Raw genomic sequence first — 24528 nt, forward strand, 5'->3', positions numbered from 1 at the left:
GGACATTTAATTCTCGTAAACCCTTATAAAATTATCTCGTTAAAGTAGCCGAAGTGTATATGATTAATTCGTGAAAATATATGCATGCGGTCGGAACACAGCGTGGTTATAACCGCATACCACGGCACAGCAGTTAACGTTATAGTGATGAGGGATTTTCAGAGATGGTGACACAGAACGTCGCTATAACCTACCGTTATCCGTGAATGTGGTAACTACTGTGAAACAGCATCAGATATTCATTCACTTCGACTCGTGCAAGGGAACCACGACCGTAACGACTGGTCGGACTAACAGTAACGGCTGCTTCAAAGCACTGCCCAAGGTGACTAGCGTGGGCGTTTCAAACTACCCAGTCGCTTCCAACACCAAACAAAAGCTACCACAAACTCGTTACCCTACCACTTAAAACTTGCCACCCACACCGCGCATCCGGCGCGGGGACGCGCGAGAAAAAGCAGCTGAATACAGCAGAAGTCCGCGAACAGGAAGCAAACGCAGCAAACAAAAGGGGTGCACCAACCCACACGTGCTGATAGAAAAAAATAAAGCGCCGAGTTGCTTAGGATCCACCTGGTCGTTCGCGTCGCCGAGACGCTGTGGGCGGCGGCGGTCGGTCACGAGCACAACTTCGCCGAGCACCGATCACCCGGCAACGACCGGCGTGGCGCACTAGCAACGACACGTCGCGCACGAAAACACGGGCACAAATCCAGAAAGCTGAGATCCAGGAGCCGAGCACATACACATACACACACGGGTGATTTTGGCAGCAATCACAAGAGAACGGTGGAGGCCGCCTACTTTCCTAGTCACAGAAGCCGGCGCAGACTGAAGTACGGGTCACGACGGCGCCCTTGGCGAGCAAGCCGGCCAGACTCTTGTCGTAGAGACAGACCGACAGAGGAGCCGGTGTCAACGACGCGACGCAGCGAGCGCTGAAGCCGCGGCGCTACAAGACGCCGGCGCTGTCAAGGCGGCGGCAACGACGCGACTCGACCACCACCACCGGAGCGAGCGACTGCTCCTCTCCTCTCCCGAGGGAACAAAACGGGGGGATCGTGCGGCGCAGAGAGCGGCGGAGTTGGGGGGAGAGCCTGGCGCAATCGGGAGCCTCGATCGGCATCCTCTCGGCTCGGATCGTCCATGGGCGCGCAGCGTCGCGCGTTGCTGACCTGCTCTCATAACCCTCACCCCAAGCGCTCAGCGGGGGGTTAGGAGGCGGCGGAGCAGGGCTCGCGGAGCTTCGAAAGGCCCGTGCCGCCCGTACAGTCAAGCTCCTATTCTTGAGGCGTAGGAGGAGGAACGCGCCCGACGATACAGCGCGACGGAGACGGTCGCGCCCCTGCGCCCAATGTGTATTATACACCACCCTAGCGCATATACGCAGTATATTTTTGTTAGGGCTGTAAAAACATTAAAAAAAAGAAAATGAAAAGAACAGAATGCTCCGATGTGGAGTGCGCCCTATTTTTGACCGGACAAGCATCTCATGCTCTGCGTAGTGAGGCACGTCAGCAGCCGGAATACCACCTGCTGTTTGTTTGCTTTTGCTTTTCTTTCAGGCTTACAGGCACTAGCCGATGAGGCGGTATTAGCAGTGCCTAGAATCCGTAGTGGATATCAAGCAGCACATTCGGCGAATTATGAATGTGCACTGAGTAATCGTGAATGAAAAAAAAAAAAAAAAATGGAAGGGAAGTTTTTATTTGGCGGATCTAAAACAAGAGTGGTGATAAGCAATAAGCATCAAGAGAAACTTATATAGAACACAGAGATAGAAAAAAATAAAATGCCGCGGCCATATTCGTAGTTTGGGTTATGACAAAGTACAATTTTTCGAAGTTGCATACATCGCGGTCGCAACTAGAACGACCAGCTGCGATTACCACCCTAGCAGTTCAATTAAATGCGCACAAAGCTATCATGGCACCGAGCCATTACCTGGGAGAAGGAGAGGTCGTTTCCCTGAAAGTGCCGCGAACACACGTACGACATCGACTGTGTAGCTGGTTTAGTCCAATGCGCAGTTTCTGCACCCAAAGCGCGTCTTCGGGCTGTCTCAAGAACATGAGTCATGACAGGTGAAGAAGCAGTGATTATATCGCTACTTTTCTCAGCTCTCACGAGACGACTTTGACGTCACCGTCATCGCTCGACGTTTGAAACTGTCAAATATATATTATTTTAGCAGACGTAGGCGAAAACCACGTGGTGATACATAAGCAGCAATGTCCTACGCATTAACCAGAAAAATGCAGGCCAAAATTTGGCGTCTATATATACAATGTAACGCCTACCTGCTGATACCTGAGCGCGCACCATCACAGGGCTAGCCTGGAGCAAAGAAATGTCTGTAAATTCCTCATGCGTAAGAGGCTTCGTTCTGACCGCGAATGGAAACCGGCAACTTTAAAAGCAAAGCGCGGGCTTATTATCATCAGTGTCAAATACAATGCAAATAATTTGGGCAAAAATTAAAAAAAATCCGAGAGCAAAAGTGGAATAGTCTACACTGCAGAAATGCGAAAGCCGGAGCGTTGCAGCAGCACACGGTGCATCGCGTTCGCTTTAATTATCATTATCAACTAAATGAACCGTCATTATCATTGCTACTGTCACCATTGTCATTATCACTAATTACAGAGTCATTGTCATCGCTACTATCGTCTTCACGGTATACAAGGAGAATTATGATGTGCGTTACACGACCCCGGGCGTGGTGTAGTTGATTAAAGCGCACTCGGCTGAGGTTCGATTCCAGCTGGAGACACGATTTTTATTTTTCTGATGACGTTATCAGGATGATTAACAAGTGACACATCAGCGCACAGATCCGACACACAAATCCCGCGCACATCTCTCGCGCACTGGATTTCACTCTATGAGCCTTAATATCATGCGAAATCCGTGTTACACTGGTTTTCTCGTCTGTCGCGCCTAGCTTTGTGGACTTCGCTGGAATAAGACACACTTATTGATTGGTTGCGAGACTGCGCAGCGTCATAGTGCAGGACTGGACATTGCTTCGGCAACGCGTTGCTATGCGGCTGTTGAACAATCACAGCTGCTCCACAAGCAAGACGTGATTTTGCCTCCGCCATAGTGATTTCGCACCAAATAATAATAATAATAATAATAATAATAATAATAATAATAATAATAATAATAATAATAATAATAATAATAATAATAATAATAATAATAATAATAATAATAATAATAATAATAATAAATAAATAAATAAAAAGTTGGGGGGGAGGGGTTAGCTCGAGGCAAGTTTCCAGTGTCCCAATGCACATACGCGTATACCGGAATGAAATATAAATTTCAAGTTGAACAAAATTATGGCAGTTCGCAACTAAATTCCCACACTGCACGCGCAGGACTCATGGCCTCTTGACGATCAGGATTTCAATGATTCCAGCGACATCACGGCCACCAGACGCAGCAAATATTCCACATGAGCACGACAACCTTGTTTATCTACAAAAATGTTTGTGCGCACAGCCGTCACTCCGCCACATAACAATGTTACTTTAGTTTTTTCTTTCCTTTACAGTCACCACTTCCTCCCTTCTCCCCCCCCCCCCCCCCCTCCACCGCGGAAACGTACTTAAGATTCCAGAAATAGGTCATCCTTGCTCGGCCACATGGTATTCAGTGTTCTCAAATCCACGAATGCAAAATGGAGACTCCATTTGCTTCACGCGACCTCTGAGTATTTCAACCACAAAATTTCCGGAGATGGCTGCAACCACTGAACGCGGAACTCACAGGAAATAAGGGCCCTAGACAAGAGTTACCTTGCCGTTTCCATCAAAATAAGCTGCGCTATTACGGCAGACGGAAAGGGGGAGGCAGCGGGGAGAGCGGGTGACGATATCTAAGTCCTTCCCCGATCCTTGTGTCGCTGTCCAGTGCGCCCCGCTGCGAGACGCATCGGCCTTGACGCCTCAGATGCACAAGAAAAATAATCGCAACACACAAATCATACAACTTCAGAAAAGGCGAAGAACGGAAAAGAAAGAAATAAAAAGCGCTACCTCGGCACCCGGAGCCTGAGAGCCGTAAATTTTACGGCGATCACATTGCGACACCTTTAACAGATTCGGCGGCGGTCGCCGAATCTGTTACGCACAGTCGTCCATAGCATTGCTCGTTCCCCAGCTGTCTACGATAGCGAATGCTCCCGAGGTGGGGAACATTGCCGCCCTGATCCGACAAAAAATAAAAAAAAAAGAAGAAAAGATAGCACCGGAAGGCGTGTGAACGGAAAGACGGAAGCGTTGCAACGCGGATAAGAGTAAATGAATTCAGACGCCGCCGTCTTCATCTGCCTCTTATGCTCAGAACACAGAAGGCGATCAAATTTAGATACGCCCCGAGAACAGAGACGGCCACTTGAGATCGACCCCCTGGGCCGCTCGGGAAACTGTGTTTCTGGCATGAGAAATACGATCGCAAAGCACGCAACCAACACCGCTACCCGAAAGCCCGAGAACCGCTAAATGCGGCGGGAGGGGGTGGGGGGGGGGGGGGGGGGGGGGGGGGGGGGGGGAGGGGGATTTGCGCGGGGGGGACATTAAGAAAGAGGAGAGAAGAGGTCGGGGCTCTTCCGTACCGGCACGGCAGGCCGCGGGCGGCGCTGAGCTTCGATCTCTGGCGCTGATACCGGAGACCGCCGCCGAACTCTAAAATCTCAGAGCGCACGCCCAGGTCTTTCCGCTGTTGATCTCGTGGACGCGAATGCGCGGTGCCTGATGCAAGGGCGGGCAAAGTAGTGAGTGCGGGCAGAAAGCCGGGTTACGCCAACGATGGACGACCTCAACATGACGGCGACTCGCTCCAGAAGTTGAACTCTACAGGGTTTAGTCGAAAGAGGGAGAGGCAGAATCTAATGATGCGTACATACTTGCGGCAGCTTTAGAGATGTCAAGATATAATTCCCCGTCAAGGTATACAACTCCCCGTAAAATTTCGTTCTCATAAAAAAAAAAAAAAAAAAAAAAAAAAACTCCTGGATGCTGGTAAGGCAGCAAATGAAATACTGCCGACAAATTTGGTGCGTGATAAACCAGACCGAAATGGACTCCACGATCACAGTTATATGAAGTCAATGAGCGTACTGCCTCTGGCGTCATGCATCCGAGGGCAAATAGTGACGATTATCCGGGACTTCCTTCCGTATTTGGAATCCTGAATTCCACCTCTCGACCTTCTCTATAACTTGCAACATGAATTAAACTTCGTTTTCAGTGAGCGTATTATACAGTCTTTTCAATCAGAACGCGGGCTAATCCATCCACATCTATACCAAGTTCAGTAAATTTGCCCTCTGTGCTCGTTTAATGTACCATCTTTGCCAAAAGTAACCAGGCTGCATGTTTTGCTTGTCGCTAGAATTATAAAGTCAATAAGAATTCCCAGAGGATCCCAACTCATTAAGGAGTAAGGAGAGGTGCTCGCCCTCACTTTGCAGAGATCTAAAAATTGAGATACGGTATGAATTTAGCACCATGCGGCCGAAAAGCAGACCCTGCGGCCTGGTTACTTTTGGCAAAGGCGGTACGTGCTGTCCAATGGTAAGGTGACCGATTACAATAATGGCCAGAAGGTCCTCGCTTGAAATGATCAATGCTGTATAGCAAGTAATAACAAAAATGGGGGGACACTGAAGCTCTGTCTTTAAAAGCTCAATGCGACAACGTCCATATTGACAACCATTTGCAGTTTTCCTTGTGGGTATATCCTTCTTCGCGTATACATAAACGTTGCTATTCTATTCGCCCAATCACCAATACCTTAACGAATGCGTCCGCAACACACACACACACACACACACACACACACACACACACACACACACACACACACACACACACACACACACACACACACACACACACACACACACACACACACACACACACACACACACACACACACACACACACACACACACACATGACTCGTGTGTGTCACACACGTGCACGCACATTAGCATATACAGTCGTAAGCCACTTAATTATGTGAATAGAACACCCCACATAGATCTAGTTGTTGTGGCTGCAGGAAGAAGGAAAAGAAAATGCACGGGCCTGCTACTGGCTCTGTAGCTGAGCCACTTCCGCTGCTCGTGCGGACAGAAGAGAGAAAGTAAAGAAGAAATAAAAAGAATAGGGAGAGAAAGACGCGCGCCGCAACAGCCGTCGTCCCATAGATCTAGAGCTCCGCTTTAACCTATAGCCATTATGGTCATACGAATGCCCCCCCCCCCCCCCCCCCCTCCCATTTCAATACAGCTACCACAGTTAGCAGATGCTGGCAATTTAGCCATGTGACGGACGTGGTCTCGCGGTGTCGCGCAAAGCGCCCATCAATCTGTGCCGGCAAGCACCTGTCAATCACCACCTGTCAGATGCATGCTAGCAGCGAAAATACAAATATCGGCCTAATACGGAAGCGGACATTGGTGCTAGTGCAGTAAAATTAAAGAAGCATACTGCCACCGACCATTGTCAAGCCCCCAAGCATGGAATATTCGGCGTTACACACGAGAGAACAAATAGGGGCAAGTAGCGCACGATCGGACAAGTTCTACTAGTAATACTGGTTGGTTTCCACGGAGGAAAGCTTGGGGTTTGGAGAGGAGAGAGGGGGGGTGGGGGGGGAGACGTGTTACCTCCTCTCATAAATCTCACGCCGCACGCATCAGAGAACAAGATCTCGGCGCTTTTCATTTCCTCTCGTGACACCCCTCGGGGTAAACAACGCTTCCTGAAACGATCAACGCCGCGCAAAATCCTGCACGGCCCCCCAGCTTGCCGGCCGCCAAAAATAGCGCGCGCCGCACGAAATGGGCCCGCGACAGAGAAGCACGCACGCACGTACACGCGGGACCGAGAAGGACAACGTCGCAGCGGCGGCCGACGAGGGGACCTGTGACGTCGCCACCGCCGCTCACGTCACGCGCCAGTCAGAGCCGGGAGCACACGACGACGGGGCAGCACCCTCGGCAGGGTTCGAGGAACTCGGCACCCGCCACTCAGAGAGACGAGAAGAAAAGAAAAAAAAAAAGAAGAAAGAGCAATGGAGAGCATGCCGAGGCTGGATGCTGGAGCGTCGTCGCCAGCTGACAGCAGGAGCGGCCACACTGATTGCAGACTTTCCAGTAATGCCGGCCTTCGGGGTGTTGTTCGCTCTGGGACGTGGCAGAAATATGAGTCCTCCCAAGACCGCACGATGACTCCACGGTTGCAGAAATACTCGAGTGACGACAATTCCGAGTGCGGTGCTTAAAACTAGCTGCTACACTCTCCACCTCTTTTATCCCCTTTCACTGCTTTCGCTGTGTGCCATACGAGGGAGCAACAATTTCAAGGCCAATCTCTAAGTGGTTCAATGATTATATAAACGCAAAGCGTCAGTGTGCTGTGCGATGTCAGGGCACTTTAAATATCACCAGGTGGTCGAAATTATTCGGTACCCCTCGACTATCACACCTCTCTCTTTCCGCTTTCACTTCCACCTGCCTCCCAACCCTTACGGCACGGTTAAGGTGTCCGCGGAGAAGTGTGACAGATACTGCCCCTTTCCTATAAATCAGTTTACATTTACAGGCACCACCCGGCCGCGTTCATACCACTGGGCGCGCGCGCTCAGGAAGCCTACGGTAATGTCGTGCATCTAGTATACATCTCCCCTATGTTAAAATTAAAACGCCTCTGATGAATCTATCCCAGGATTTCGAATTTTTATCTTACGCTAAATCGCCTTTGGATTAAGTGCTAATCGCCAAATATGCCCTCTTTACGCATTCACCCTGCGCCGTGCGCCACCTGTAATAAGAAACCCCGCCGGGGTGGCGCAGTGGTTAAGACGCTCGACTACTGTTCCCAAGGATGCGGGATCAAATCCCGGCCTCGGCGGCAGCTTTTCGATGGAGGCGAAAAGCAAGGCGCCCGTGTGCTGTGCGATGTCAGTGCACGTTAAAGAACCCCAGGTGGTCGAAATTTCCGAAGTCCTCCACTACGGCGTCTCTCATAGCCTGAGTCGCTTTTGGACGTTAAACCCCACAAACCACCACCACCTGTAATAAGAAGCATATACCTAATTATTGTGAGAGATGGCCCCAGCTACCTCAAACTTCCTCCCTGTAACATATCCGAAATAAAAGTTTTCAGACAGACAGATAGTGGCCTTCACCCTTTTTCAAATTGTCAGGGCAGAAGACCATTTTAGAACGCAGCCCAAAGAGCAAAAAGGCACGGCACAAGACACGCCAGTTCCATGGAGAGTGCGCCCAACGCGAGGCCAGCTATAAGTACACCCAGCTGAAACGTCCGTGTGCTGTGCGATATCAGTGCACGTTAAAGAACCCCAGGTGGCCGAAATTTCCGGAGTCCTTCACTACGGCGTCTCTCATAGCCTTAGTCGCTTTGGGACGTTAAACCCCACAAGCCAAACTCGTTCGTGCATGCCCAAACGGAGAGAGGATAAAAACACTCGTAAACATCCAATAGTGGAGTGGACACCGAGACGTTTCATATGAGCACACACGCACATTGAACGGTCACAAACTAGACAACGCAAGAAGACTTGAAAACCGCGCCAGGAAGCAGCTACGCCGACTAAAAACCAAAGCCACATAATGCATGTCTCGTGTGAGTCACGCCGCGATGCACGGGACAGCGAGCGCCGTTCTTCCGCGCTGTCTGGTGCCTTGAGCCAAGAGACCCTCCACGCACCGCTGGCCGCGGATATGAGTGTGCGCGTGGCACATCCGCTGCCGACATCTGGCACTGAACCGCACACGAAAACAAGTTCCAAGACAATGGAAGAAAACGCACAACATCCTGACACACACACACACACACACACACACTGCGTGTAACAATTAACGGTGACCACACGTGTACGCAAGAACGATTGATTTGGAGTCTGGCTGAAGACAAAAAATATCGCCCTCACTGTTTCTTCTGGGCTACGCGTACAGAAATTTAGACAGCGAAGCGCGCCCAGCGGCAGCAAAATTATTAAACAGTTAAAGATCTCCGTAGCCCTCCACTACGGCTCCCCTTTCTCTCTTTCCACTTTCAATCCCACCACCTTACCTTCTTTTACGGCGCGGTTCAGGTGTCCACAGAGCAAGTGCCACAGATACTGCGCCTTTTCCTTCCTGTGAACCAATTAAAAAAAATAAAAAAAAAGGAACAGCAAATTCTTACTACACAAGCAAAAAGGCGTCAGGCCGGCGAAGGCGTTTTGTCGGCAACATTCTGCCTCTCTTTTTATGGTTCAGAAACGCAAAGCAATTTCAGTACGAGCTGAAGGGGCTGTTGGATGGAAGGGGGTGGTGTAGATTAAATGTATTCGCCTTCATGGACTGAAGTCTCGGATAATATATAATACCGACCGAAAAACGACCAACCTTATCTTCCAGGAGAGCAAACACTACAAAGAGGTGAAACCACATATCATTTCTTGGTGTCCTGGAGGACTTTTTCATCATCTTTTATTTTATTATTATCTGAGTAGCTACTTCTTTCGCGCGTTTGTTTCAGTGTCGAATTAGAGTGTAACGCGGTTGACGCCGCATGCCGCTGAAAGGTCTTACACGACACGATCCGTAAGGAGCGTGTCCACGATTACCCCGCATCAGCCCTGCATGGCCAAAATAAATAAAACCGAGGCAGCCATACAAAGTCGCACTTTCCCTCAAGCGGGGAGGTCATTACACCTGCCTCTGCTATACAGGACAACACCCCGTCGCCGAGTCGTGCGCTCAGCGCGTCTGGATGACACTGCTCTGAAAGAAGGCAGAACCCGGGAAAAGCGCACGCATGGAGACAACCGCATAAACACGTTCAAAAAGCAAAGCGGCATTCGACTGGGCCAGTTCCAAGCCACATGCAGGGTCGTACGATGCCGCAGCAGTCGAAGTTTGGAATAATTTAAACCAAATGCGGAAGTTCTATCATAAGATAACATTTTACCCGCGGGTTATCGCATTCAGGCTTCTTCATACCCAGTGCTCACTCCAAATGCCTGGAAGGGTCTGACCGCCTCCGTCAGCCTACAAACAGCAGCAGCAAATGAAATGCGCGTCGTGCCGACGCTCGGACACTTTCACAGTGGGTAAGTATACTGACCGGCTGTCATCGTTACAGAGAAGACGCGGAATGAGGCGTGTCGGCACGTCCCAAACTAAGAACAGGATCCACAGAGTAATTAGAAACGTTTTACATTCAGTGGTTTGACTACTATATGTTCATGAAACGACCCCCCAAAACCCGTTACAGGAGTGCGAAAGGTTCGTTATCAATAAAAGTCAACAAAGAGTGAACAAAAATGGAGAGCTGGCAGGTATTCAGTAGGCGCCGTAGATCCACCACTGCTAACCGGGAATCCGATTCGACATATCGATCATCAAAAAGAAAAAAACAACAACAACAACAACAAAAAAAAAAAAAACATGCGTTTGAAGATCTTGTTCAGTTGGCTTTTCTGTCCTGTATATTTATGAAACAGCACCACTGCGCAGCATCATATTGCCGCACTGATGAGCCATCGGTTGTTTCCCAATAGGCTAGGACACTCGGCTTTATTTATATATATATATATATATATATATATATATATATATATATATATATATATATATATATATATATATATATAAAAGCTTGACTACGTTTACTGCGGCACCTCCACGGTACACAATGTGCAAAAGCCAAATCAGAGAAACCTGCAATGAATATTTCTTTACGTTCGATACTTCGAACCACTTTACGATTCAGATATTTTGAAAGCCGAGCACACATGTTAAGTGTCGACGGCTTTCAATTTTGCCACATTTTCCTGCGCCCTCGAATCCGGAATAGAAAAAAAAAAAACATTTATTAGATAATTTAACTTATCAGCCGTTTTAGAAAGCTCTATCATGTGCATTGTGTTTATCTTGTAGCAAAACTCACCTGCACCGACCGCAAGAACGTATCTCCAGCAGTGTAAGTAAAAATTAAACTGTACAAGTTAAAAAAAAAAAAAATCACCCTGTACGAAGCTCAACCTGCCGAAGGTCGACACTGATTTAACTGACTCTGTTGGGCCGACCAGCGAATAAATATTTTCCGCGAAGAATGCCACAATTAATAGAAACCCTCTTCTGGTCTTCTGGTCATGAATGACCAGAAGAGGGATGAATGAGCCTTCAGCTTGCTGCGGTCTGGATACACGCGCGCAACGCTGCGAATCGTGCGTGCTGGACCAAACTTATAGTTGTACTCTTTTTGGACATAATTATATCTACAGGCCGCTTAGGTATACCTGTACGGGTTTAAGACAAACGTTGTTGGCCACGCTCTGCAGCACGGAAACCACGCAGAAGAGTTTGCAAATAGTGTGGTGTACTGAATGATGCATTTTAGTCCATCAGCAGACTTTTTCTTCAGTCTGTACAGTTTCAAACTTTTTAAATACTTTCCCCGCGTAATGACCGGACCACCAGCCTCCAGAGATTTCCAGAGAAGAATATGTGCGTATGTTACGAGAGCTAATACGGTACGCCCAAATTAAAAACTCCTTCACCTTTCGATTTGCCTTAAAATTTTGCGCTCAGTTTCTTTCAAGAGAGGAAGGAAGGGAGAAGGGTAGAGACTACTCATTTTTTTTTTTTTTTTTGGGGGGGGGGGGGGGTCCGTACAGAATAAACAAAACACGACTATCGATTAAGCTAATCATAGCAGACTGTTATACCGAAACCGTTAAAAGCAAACGTCAATCGTGAAAACGAACGATTGCCGTTGTTAGGAAACATAGTCGAAGCCCAGCAGCACTGAAGCATTTGAAAAAATAGCCGAACTGGTTGGTTTGGTTTGTGGGGTTTAACGTCCCAAAGCAGCTCAGGTGATGAGAGACGCTGTAGTGGATAATAATAATAATAATAATAATAATAATAATAATAATAATAATAATAATAATAATAATAATAATAATAATAATAATAATAATAATAATTGGTTCACAGGAAAGGAAAAGCGCAGTATCTGTCATACTTGTTTCGTGGACACCTGAACCGCGCCGTAAAGGATGGGAGAAAGGTGGGAGTGAAAGTGGAAAGAGGAGCCGTATTGGAGGGCTACGGATAATTTCGACCACCTGGGGATCTTTAACGTACACTGACATCGCGCAGCAGACGTAAGCCACCATAGCAGACGGATACCTCTCCCTTTCGCCTCCATCGAAACGCGGCCGCCGTCAAGGATCACCTTTCCATTTCCGGTTTCTCAAACCAAGCGACCACGTCCACTTTTCTTGCCCCGCCTACAGGGATGGCATCGGAGTCTAATTGATTTGCTTGAGCACCACTAAACGTAACAGCCAGACGCGCAACGCGACGAGGCAGGTGACTCCACACCCCATCTTCCTGAAACGAGTCGCCTCGCACTTCCGGCTCCCAGCGGAGTTGCGATGTGCGATGACGACTTCGTCCTCCTTTCCCGCCACTCTCTCTTCTCTACATGGTTTCCATACCTGCTCTCTCTTCCCCGCACCTCGGCAACGGCGCGCCGGCGCGGAATCATCATTCACGAGCGCACGGAAGACGCAACATGTGAGCGAGGAATCGGGCGAAAAAGAAAAGGAAAAAAGAAAAAAAAAAACGACAGAAAGGAAAAGCATAATAACGCCGGAAACGAAAAGCACCCACAACGACGGCACCGGGAGGAGGCTAAGAGGACCAAATGAGCAGGAGCGTGATTTACGACACCCGTTTCTCGTAGCACACTTTCTTTCCGTACCTCTCCTCACTTCTCTTGTGCATCTCCGCAGCTCGTGGGCGCAGCAAAGGCTCTAGCGCTCAAGCTTGTTCGTTTCCCTACTGGAGTGAGGCAGAAGATTCTTTCGGTCTCCCTTAGTTGTCTGCGCAAGTTCTCGGCGGCGGAGCGCTAACGACATGACCCCGACATGGGCAAAAAAAAAAAAAAAAAATCCACGAAAAGAGAGAAAGAAAAGAGTAGAACAATAAATAAACAAACGTCCCCGTAGTGGTTCACCCGAACCTTCGGCGCAGTAACAGCGGCAGCAGCATGAGAGCCTTCCAGCAGCAGCCGCGGCGAGCCTCCAAGAGGTCAGTGACCTCCCACGAGAGCGCGTACATCTTACAGGCCACGTTCGCCCCCCTCGAGCTCCACAAGAGAAGCGGTAGCGGGCGCTACGGCCGCAGCACTGGAGACCACAGAGGTGCGAACAGCCGCACTCGTGCGCAGTGAGACGGGGCTACCTGGATGCTGCCCCTCGCAGATTAGGCGCAACTCATCAACGCATGCTAATGGCGGCCCCGGAGGGTCATTAAGGAACGACCCTCCCTTCCGCAACCCTGCCCCTTTCTCCAACCGTTTTCCTCGTCGTTCACACCACGTCTGAGATTACACGCACGAAATGAGGCTGGTGCGGAATTAAGGTGCCAGTATATGCACGCGGGTAGATTGGACGAAGACCACAAGTATATGGCGCAGACATAAAGCTAATATGGCCAGCACTTCCTTTTTATTTTTGTCGCCTTTGCTTTTGCGATGGACATACGCTCATTTATTTGTTACAACATTAGTGTGTGTGTGTGCGTGTGTGTGTGCAGCTAAGCTCCTGAGGAAATGAAAAAAAAAAACAGTCGTAAAATGCCTACAGTAAAAAAAGTGGCAAATGCAATGCAGTAGAATAAGTCCTGCACACAGAAAACAAGCAAACAAAAAAATAACTTGGAGACTGGGGAAAATACCTATGTCGACAATTTAGTTATGATTTTCTTCTTTAAACTATATACTTGTCACGAGGCGCACCTATAGTGCGAAGAGCGCCACAGCTTGGTTAAGAATAATCAGATCAAGGAAACCCTCATAGTCTGAGTCGCTTTAGGACGTTAAACCCCCTAAACCTAAGCCCATCATCAGATCACTTCGCACTGAAGCACTCATTCGACGCCTCTGAGTGAATCAGGCGAGCCTGTGAGCCGCTCCTTCCGTTCGCAGTAACGCAGCATTTGGTACCGCAGCGATCAAAGCCTAAATAAAGGCAACTTCCTTTCATCAACTAAGCACACACACGTTAGAACAACGCGCAAGGAACGGCCGTTCAATGACTGAATGTCCCCGCATTCTCCTATTTATTTTCACGAGGTATTGTCCATAACACTAGCAAAGTATTAACAGCTAGAAACCGAATAAAGTATAGAGCCCACCGTCAGGTTACCTTGAACGCCATTTTGCAGAATACGCTCGACTACTGTTCCCAAGGATGCGGGATCGAATCCCGGCCTCGACGGCCGCTTTTCCGTGGAGGCGAAAGGCTATAGGCGCCCGTGCGCTGTGCGATGTCAGTGCATGTTAATGAACCCCAGGTGGTCGAAATTTCCGAAGCCACCCACTACGGCGTCCCTAGAGCCTTAGTCGCTTTAGGACGTTAAACCCCACCAACCAAACCAAACCATTTTGCAAAAGAGGATGTCACAGAAACATCGCAGGCGCTCCATAAGCACGGAGACGCCGAAAAGCGCATAAAAACGCTGTTGTATACTTCGTAAACGGCGTTATATTTTCCCTCGAAATATACGTTGACTCCCACTCAATGAACACGCAAGCTTGCGCGCGGCGCTCAAAAGAAGGAAAGGTTACTCGAAAAAAAAAATCTGAACAAATATATACCTAACTTTAGGACCTAAACTACGAACTCCCTGGCATATTTCAAGTTCTCCGTAAGAAGGATTTATTCGGTATATATTTTTTCAATTCTAAATTTCTTGCCAAGACCCTAAATTAACTGGCCGTTTACTGCTCTTTTTCTCGCTTCACCAGTGCCTGGTTTCAAACAGCTCTGCACCCAGAAAGGCAAAACGGTGTGTCTAAGACAAGCATTCGGACACGGCTATCTGCGAGCCAACGAGCTGCCCGGAGAACCCAGCGTTTATGCAAAGACCTCAGCGAGCGTCGGGCCAAAGAGGGGTTACAATAATTCAACATGCGCGCTACGTACTCCGCGCGAAGCGAAACCGCTGCGGAAGAGGTCGTATTATATTCTCACTGCTCGCACACATGTCCCTCGTGCACGACACTTCGCATAATGCCGCGCCGTTTCCCGCACCGCACCGCAGGGCTGGGCGGCCCCGGACCAAGCACACACTGTGGGAGACCGTGGCGTTCGAACGGCCTAATTGCTGGTTTTCACTTCTACCCAGAACACGCGCTGTTATTGTAGATTCTACCTCTAGGCACACCCCGCTGGTGCGATTACCGCACGGCGCCCGAGATAATTCCCACCCGCGCGCACAGCCGTCAAGACTTCACGAAGGCCCGACCAGCGAAAATAAAAATAAAAAAGAGAAGAAAAAAATTAAAGAGGCACGAAGTACGCAGGCAATAAATACAGGTATATAAATACAGGCCGCGTTACGTTACACCTGCAGAGAACCCGAGTATTATAGGCACATGTATGCACAGAACCAAGCGTACATACTGTCCGACGCCCGAGCTAGCGCGTGCGGGCGTAGATACGTGACGTGGCAACGAATGAACACCCTTTATGTGTGTGTGTCAAGGGAGCAAGGAAACGAGAAACTCTCGGCGACGCGACACCACCCAATACTTCTTGCTCTACATCCCCCCAGTCCCTCCCACTATCGCACACCCCTCGCGTAGGGCGCAATACGTGCGGATGCTCCTTTTAAGAACACTGGCTAAGGCAGCAGTGGAAAGAACCGCTGTTCAGCTCACCCTCTAACGGCGACTGCATGATACGCTGAACTGGACCTTTTTGAAATCCTTCGCACAGCCTTACGCCCTTCGGCGCACACGAAGGTTAGCCTCTAAGACAAACATAGTTGGAGCGCGCGCACGCCCTCCCACCCACACCTGCAGGGTCGCGTGACCTAACAGGGCGCTTCAAGAACGTCCATATCATAGCTTAGGACCAGCAGGTGAACGAAAGGAGCTGTTCGGTTGCAAATAACAAATAACAGCAGCGTTGCATTCGTTCCTTTCTCATTCGTCTCCCAATGTGGCAAGCATGGCGCCACGTTACGAACTGTTAAAGAAATAAAAAAAAAAAGAGCATGAATGTGACGGCACGAACTACAGACACGTACAAGATATAGCACACGGCGCTACCGCCGTCAGGCAGGGGAGAAGCGTTTCTCAAACACCAGACTGGCCACGGCCACAAGGGAGAGACGATCGAGTAAACACACACATAAAAAAAAAAGCCCGTGCACCACACCCGCTGGCCGTCATTTCGAAACGAGGCCAGGAGTGCAACACAGGGTGCACGAGAGACCGCTCAGTGCTCGCTTTTTTTTTTTCCTGTCGCAGAGGCGGATAAAAGGGATCCTAAATACGCCGAAGCGTTTGCGTATCCTTCAGCGGATGACAGGATCGCCTCATTTCGTCCAGCGAAGGGGGAAATTTCCAGCCCGTGGCAGCTACGCGGTCTCGAACGACCATGCAGGAACGGGTGTTCCTGAAACGTCGACGTATACAGGCATGCACACACCGTCGCACATGGAGCGGACTCAGTTAAAGAAGCCCGGCAAGAGCAATGAAGTCCTAAGTGAAGATATGGAAAATGGGCTTTTCTTCGTGTTTCGGGAAAACACAGGGTTGCGAATAAGACAAACCTTTTTCCCGCCTCTACTTCAACTTTTGCTCCCCCTCCCCTCACAAACACATCTTTTATTAGCGCGTGACCATCCCTAGATCATCTACAAAATAAAAAGGAAAGTGCATGCACCATCGTGTTCTAAGAGTTTCTAAATATGCAAATGACACGTACTGTTACGATTTTGTTACTTCCGCGCCCCTGCATCGGCATAGCATGCGCAACTTCGTTCAGTGAATTGCAGGCTCGACTATACTCTCCGCGAGTCTGACAAATGGTGTACATGTGACGCGGTAATGGCCTCTCGTCCTCTTGGGTGATGAGAATGCTGAGGCCACAAAGTTACGTTACTTCAGGATGCAATTGTTCGACACACACCCGTCATCTGTCGGGGCGGCGGCGTATACATCAGATTGCGGAGCTTCCGGTGGACTCCGCATGACAACACCACAACGCCACGTCGAAAAACACCAAATTGCACTTTCCTACTCTCTAAAATATTCCTAGCGTAGCTGTTGCCGCTCGAGATCTAATTACACACACACACACACACACTCAGTAGTATACCGTACGTCATAAGATAGCGCTTTACGTGAAAAGTCATGCGACATACATATCAATCCCGCTTGTTCCCAATACCAGTGCGCATAAGCGTAATTTGCGTGGCCAAGACACGCACGCAACACAAGGACCAAGGTTCCAATCCCATTTAAACGCAAGGTTCTTCTCAAAGCGAAATCAACTGCTTTATTTACAAACTGAAAACTAGGACGTTCGGCGACCATTAATTTGTATTACACATCATGTCTTCATCACTTTTATCATCTCACTTCCAAAATCTCATCTGACTGTGACGTCACGACGTTGCCGACAGGATTGTACGCTCATTGCCAATTGCACCGATGGCAGCGACGCCAGTTTTTGGAAACACGGAAGCCCATACGCTCTCGCATAAAAGGCGAAGATACAAAAGGGCAATGGGAGGTTACGCGGGAGAACAGGTCGGTTTAATTACGTTCTCAAGCTTAAAAGTTATGCTGTTGCTTTCACATCCTTCATCCTTCCTTTGCGCATAATTTATTCCATACAGCAGATCGTTGTTTTTCTATCTGACTGCGTCAAGCAAAACACAGTTTACGTGCTCATTATGTGCAATGGATGTGCTCAGTGCCTCCCACGCGTAGAGGTTCATATTAACGCGGCATTTCCAGAAATCTTAGTGTAACGAAAGGAAGCGCTCGTCTCTTGGCTTCCCGGCCGAAAATTCGTTCGAAAAGGAGGGGAACGAGACAACCCAGATTAGCAGAAACAAATGAGAACAGGGAACAGTGACAGCAACAAACAAGCCGGAACAGGAAAAAAAAAAAAAAAAAAATGGGCGCGCCAAATAATGCGCTCCCCTAAAAGCGCAGATGACACAGCCTCCACCAGCAAAGTCGCGTCATCCCCTCTCCCCTACTTCTTTTCGATCGCGTGAGGCAACTCGCGTGTCCCCTAAAAGAAGCAAGCGCCGCACACAGCCCGGAGTTTCGCGCCATAAATCCTGGCGCCTGTTGCTCGCCTTCCGCGTAAATTACCGCGCGCGCGAGCATCGAGCCCAGCAAAACACTTCCGGAGACGCGCGGGCTGCGCCGACGACACATGCGACAGAGAACCCGCGGCGAGCTCCGCGTCGAAGCACCGTGACTGGAGAAGCCGATATAGCATCAGTCTCTCGGCTTGCGCCGTGCGACGTCCATGCAGAAAGCTTTGGCCCGAAGCTCTCTACCCAGCAGGAGGCTGCGCGTATTGGCTGCGGCGGCACGACCCCAGAGACACAGCAGTTTTCTTAGGCAGGGTGGAGAGGCGCTAAAGAGATGAAAAATTGGCGGCCTTATTGCGGCGGCTCTGCCTCATTTCCCCGAAGCAGACGCTCGCCGCCACACAAGAAGAGTGGCGGAGGTCAACGCATGCACGCACCCCTAATACTGCTGCTATATGCCTTTGCATTCGCCTCTCTCCCGACGTACCTTAAATGTAGGTCACGAGGATCACCGGTACTTTCTTGTCAGTAACTGGACGTCCGCCTTACAATACGTGCTATGTTTATTATGTTATGTTAGGCATTTAATGTCCCAGAGGTTTTACAACATACTGTATTATAGTTGCTTCGCAAGGCCGAGTTGCGAATCAAAACATTCAAAACGTCTGCACACGGTCGTGCTAGGGGTCGGCTGCAGGCTTGTCGCGCCGGACGCGGTAAATGATCTGCTGCCAAGCCCTTGCTGCCGAAACTGGCACGGGTGCTGTCCGCAACGAAATGTGAGTCAACTCAGCAAAACGTGCTCCTCTAGTCGAATCAGGAATCGAATCGATGAACTACCGAACCGACACGCCGCCGACTGTGTCGCAAGCCAACGTGTTCCAGAACTACATATAGGAAGACCTTACGCTGCTGGTGGAGCACGACATGCGCTTCGAATGAAGAAGGTATTATCTGCCGCTCTGGGCTCACCGCCACCATGATTATCTTGCTCACCCTATCCCCTCTCACAGACAAAGCGGAAGTTATCGCAGCAGAGGCCGGTCTCCCACAGTGATTTGTAGCCACTGCCACTTCCGGCTATGCGACGGGACCCAATTCCTTGAAGCACTGCCGGTATAGTCCTCAGGTCATGAGGAAACACAGCGACCGCAAGCGTGTACCAACTTAACGAGCCATTCCGCTGCATCGCACGTGACACGCGCAGCGCGGCGGATACCCTGATAACCCACGGGCTAATATAGACACTGTTCTGTACTGAAGGAACACCACTAAACTACCGAAGCACGGTGCCGATCGAGCTAGACCACCACCGAGACGGAGATATATACAAGTGAAGACGCTGCGATAAAGCGGTAGACAGCTGCGAACCACTCCGGCTGGCAATGAGCGCGCGCGTGGTTATATGCGCCAAACGCCACGTTTCGGCCAACCCGTTAGTCCGATGGAAACTATACGTGCCTTCCATGCGAGATGACGAACCGCGAGGCGAGCAGCCCGATGCTCGTACTCGCTCGTACAGGGTCCCAAAACGAGGAATTCTCTTTCCCCAAGGCGCGAGGGGTACAACAAACGCGGTGGGCAGCGCGCGATAGCGATCCGTAATCAGCTCGGCTAATCCCGGCCTAACCCCGAGGATCCAGGTAGGCCGTGCCGGCGAGAGACGTTGCAGAGGGGGCACGCAGAGTCTGCCACCCATCGTAGCTAGCTCGACGCGAGCGCATGCCAGCCCTAATAATCCGCTTTATTTCAACCCCACTAGCTCACTGGTGGCGTCACCGCCCGAGTCGTGGTTCGCATATGAATGGAAGGCGGCCGAATTCGAGACGCTCTCAAATGTGAAAGAGCGCCGCGCACCCGCCCCACTCGCATTACACACCCACTAAAAGTCCGAGGGACGCATCAGACACGGCACGCTGGTATATAATAGGGCATCCATTAGCCGCAACCGTGTGGCATACGGCCAGCCGTAAAGCCGGCAATCCGTCTTCCTCTCCACGAAAGCTCCCACGTCATCGCTATATCATCATATGGTACAGTAAATGCACACTAAGACCATCCAGGATAGATGTAGACGGCCGTTCCTGATTGTATTTCCCTGCTCGTGTCATTCGCAGGTAACCGTTTCAGCCATCGAACGTCATTTTCGTGAAAGATAGAAGATTCATTCCTCCACAACGTGCTTACACTAAGAAAAACACCTTGATTTAATAATAATAATAATAATAATAATAATAATAATAATAATAATAATAATAATAATAATAATAATAATAATAATAATAATAATAATAATAATAATAATAATAATAATAATAATAATAATAAAGCATGAGAGACGGTTGGACTTCGCCATCAAGGTATACAGAGTATACATATCGTGCGAAAGCGTCCGATTCTCGACTGTGTAACTTTCCGACCCGACTTTGGTGGTGCTCCACCCAAATTTTTGGGGTTAGTCCAAGTGGGTTTTGAACCTGGATCAATTTTCGAATTGCGCAATATCCATTTCGGTGGGTGCGCCCGTCTCTCACCTTAAACAGAAGCTGAAACACTCTATTTTTTTTAAAAGATTTCACGAGGTGCGCGCGTTAGGGTACATGGAACGTGTAGATTAAGCACATCAAGTGGTTTTGCGCTGCAAATTAAAGGCATCACAAAACTCCACTATGAAAGTCGCGAAGATCGTCAGGCTTCTCCTCAAAGCATAAAAGCAGTGCGGAGAAACTTGACGATGACTCCATTATCGGTGGCGTTACGAATTTCAACTGCTTTCGCCCAATCTCTTCTGCGAGTCGCCGGATACCGCCAGACAACACCTTGTGGCCTTTACTTTTGCTGGCACTGATTTGCTCTCTCAGTGCAAACGCTTATCGTTGGAAATGCATCGCCTCTACAGGTGACGTCATCATCGATGTTCCTACTGACCACCGTGCGCCGCGGTAAAACCTGGACGCCGAAATAGTTGTATTAGGAAATTACGTCGCCAATTTAATTACTAATAAAAATTTCCTGGCGGGGTTTACCACCAGCCTTCACACATTCGTCTCCTTTAGTTAAGTTGAATCAGCTTTGGAGGGCAATGAGATAGCGGTAAGCTCGAAATTCCACTGCGCAGAGATGGATAGATGATGATGGACACGACGACATGGAACACACAGCGAAAGAGAGCGGCAGTTAAACACGCGGCGTGATTGGATGCGGCGATAATTACGAGGTTCCGTGCATGCTTCCTACCAGCAATTTCTGGTTTCGAATACGCTCCGCAGCGACTATTTTATTTAATTCGTTTTATCTCTGAGCTGGGCAGAAGATTCACACAAGAGTCGTGGTCGAGTTTGAGCACGCTAATTATAATTGGAAAAATATGGGAAAAGCTTTCGCCCTGCAGTGGGAATAGTCCGGCTGATGATGATGATACGACAATGCGGGTATATATGTGTGTGCGTTGGACGTCCGGGTGAAAAGGAGTCTTGGAAGGTCTCCGCGAGGTCGCCTTTCACCCGCCCTCCCTTTCTTCACCACAAAGTAATTTGCCGGGCTCGAATAAAAGCCAGAACAGTACACAGGCACTTTTCGCGCTTCTCCTGCATCGAAACGCGGCGGTCAGGTTCGAGCCCAGGTACCCTGGCTAAGTAGCCAAACGCGCTAACCCTTGAACCACTACGGCGAGTCCGGCACACTTTGTAAACCACCGGTTAACAGGTGCATCTCAAACACGAAACCAACTAGTTCAGGAGTCAACAGCAGCAGCATGTATACGGCTATTCCTGCTGTAAGCAACATTCGCCATCCTCCACTCCCTCAGGAGCCAAACCGTTGGCTTCGCGGTCAGCGAGCGTCCGCAAAAAAAGAAATCCAATCGATATGCTCCAAATCCCCCCGCCAGGCACTTGGGTGGTTCTGGCAGCATCCTTCGCCAACAGACCACGCCACAAACGGCGGGGGACCGAGGCCGGGCATTAATTTCTCCCGCTGCAGATTTGGCCCGCTCCGTCGACGGCAGATACAAGTGCCTCGATCGCCGCCGCGCACGAGTGCGTCAGAACCAGGTCGTCGCCGTCATATTTGCGGGGGGGGGGGGGGGGGGGGGGGGGGGGGAGAGAGAATAAGAGCGCAGCGACGGGTAAAACCCTCGTTCCGTTGTTTTTCGTTGTTATCACGAATGCATGCTTGCTACTTTTATTCCAAGGGCATCCTGGTCCAGGCAAACTGATTTGCGCGGTCAACGGTGAAAAATATATTCCCTTGGTGCAACAACTTCGAGCCCGCAGTACACCTGGCACTGCTCCCAGATCCGCAACCATTTCTTTCGCTTTTCTTCCACCCCCTCTTCTCCACTGCGTCCTCCCTAGCGTAAAATTTGATTTGCATGCTAGCCTTTGTCGCTTCTTTTTCGCGCGGCAACTCTAAACACGAATACCAAACTGGAACGGCCGTCCGCTCTTCTCACTTAAGTCTGCTACAGTGTTGCACGTTATCTCCTCTCAACGCGCGACGCGAACACAGTCGCGCTTCTCTCTATTCGCACGCTCGCGAACCCAGAAAAAAGTTTATTTCGTCGCACCTCGTTTTCTAAGCAGCAAGCCAACTCGCGACCAAACGGCCTTAAAACGAATAATAAAAAGCGCCCCCACGTCGCCTCGTTTTGCGATCGATGCTCTAATGGGACAAGAGAGAAATAAATAAATGGCACAAGCAAAGAAGCACAAAACTTGACCAAAACGCGAGCGCGTAAATTCGAATACACAGCAACAGCACTGGATAACGCATTACTACGAAAAAAAAAAAAAAAAAGAATAAAATGGCTCATCCAAAAGCGCATGAGTGCAGAGAACGAGAACGCTTTAATGAGAGCCACGTGGTCAGCCTCAACTAAAATCTCACCTGTATAGGCGCTCCAGACAGAAAGCACGCGGAGAAGTATCTGCCCCTCGCATATCGCCGCGCCGCTATCAGACGCGCAACATCTCGTTCGCTTCGGGATGGGCTTACTATAATCCCTCCTGCCGCCGTTCCAGGCCGCGTATATCGGAAGAAAACAAACTGAACACGCACCCGAACGTCCCAGAACATGGCTTCAATCTTGTCGAACCGGCGTCCTTTCCTTAACTGACCACAGCATGGTACAGCGGTGCGACTGCACGCGGGCGTGGGCTGAGGATGAACTGCAGCAAATTGGAGCGGCAGCAGCGGGAAGTGGCCAGAAGAGACACAGCAGCGCGATAGCAAAACCGGACCACCCCCTCCGGAGAGCGCAAATGTGTCTGCGCGCATATCGCTCGCCTCCGACGACGAGGGACCAGAGATTGATTCTCGTAAGACCACAGAAGAAAAAAAAAAAAAAGAAAAAGAAAACAGTGCAGCAGCATCTCCCACCACTACTCGATTTTAGACCCAAGGGTGGACAGGTTCGGTTAGCAAGTGTCCGAGGAAGCCAATGCGGACCTGGCTCACGCAAAGGACGACGCCCAGCTCCGTCATCTCGCACCTCTTTGACTGCTCTGCAATCGCCACAGTCCGCATCCCACATAAGAGATCGCGGAGAGATAAGAAAGAGTATGCTACTAACATAAAACGGCAGGCACCGCCGAGTGGTTTTTCATGGCGGATTACGACAGCACACCAGTCTACTTGCGCGAATTCATCGAGTTCAGTCCGCACTATATATACCGACGCTTTCGATTCGTCTATCTGTTTAACCTGACAGCACACCACAGGTCGCCAGACACGAATGTAGACTCTCCTATAGCTCCATAAGAGAGTCTTTTATCTTCCTTAGTCCACTCGGATGCGAAATTCGTGACGCGTACGGGTCCTGATACTAAGAGGAACAAGTTTCGGCGAACTGGAGACTCACTGTCAAAGTGCAAACAAAGCACAGCGAGCCCAAAACGAGTACAAAGACGAGAGTACGCAGACAAGCGGCTACCATCTTTTTTTCGTCTTTGGCCCTGTGCGTGGTATGCGCGCTGTTTTTCTTTAGCTCGAACCTGTGGCCGAATGCCGCGATGACGCCCTTCGCGCGCCGAGAAAACGATACAGTGAGATGCAGTTCAGCATTGCGCGCTTAACACAGCAATTAAGTGTCGCGTCGCAGTTGTTGACATGATTAAAATGCAGCTTCGCTTTCCTGCCATTTTCCCTCACACACAACGGCCGCTCCCCGTACAGCAGTTGTCGATGACGATATAATCCGGAAGGTGGCAGCACGTGCAGCTATAACCTAGAGTCTACTATAACCTAAAGCTCATTTACTATAACCGGCTATGCACGACTGCAACCAAGCTTATAATTTGAATCGCCAGCTGCCTCATTCGCCCATGGAGCGAAAGTCCGCTAAGCAATAACCGCCGCTA

At 49.6% G+C, this 24528-nt stretch overlaps 1 protein-coding gene across 2 annotated transcripts in view; it reads right to left on the reverse strand.

Moving 5' to 3' along the window:
• Window positions 1–24528, reverse strand: part of CdGAPr (GTPase-activating protein CdGAPr) — a 236132-nt gene that overhangs the window by 156765 nt on the left and 54839 nt on the right. Inside the window, exon 1 of one of the 2 annotated variants that reach the window (XM_084606872.1) lies at window positions 524–661. The exons of the other annotated variant lie outside the window; for it this stretch is intronic. The gene's annotated coding sequence lies outside the window, so the exon portion shown is untranslated. Of the gene's footprint in view, window positions 1–523; window positions 662–24528 lie in introns of those variants that run through there. 2 annotated transcript variants of the gene reach the window in all.

This window comes from Amblyomma maculatum, chromosome 6 (assembly GCF_055883805.1).
Source record: "Amblyomma maculatum isolate TAMU_Amacu chromosome 6, ASM5588380v1, whole genome shotgun sequence".
NCBI lineage: Eukaryota > Metazoa > Arthropoda > Arachnida > Ixodida > Ixodidae > Amblyomma > Amblyomma maculatum.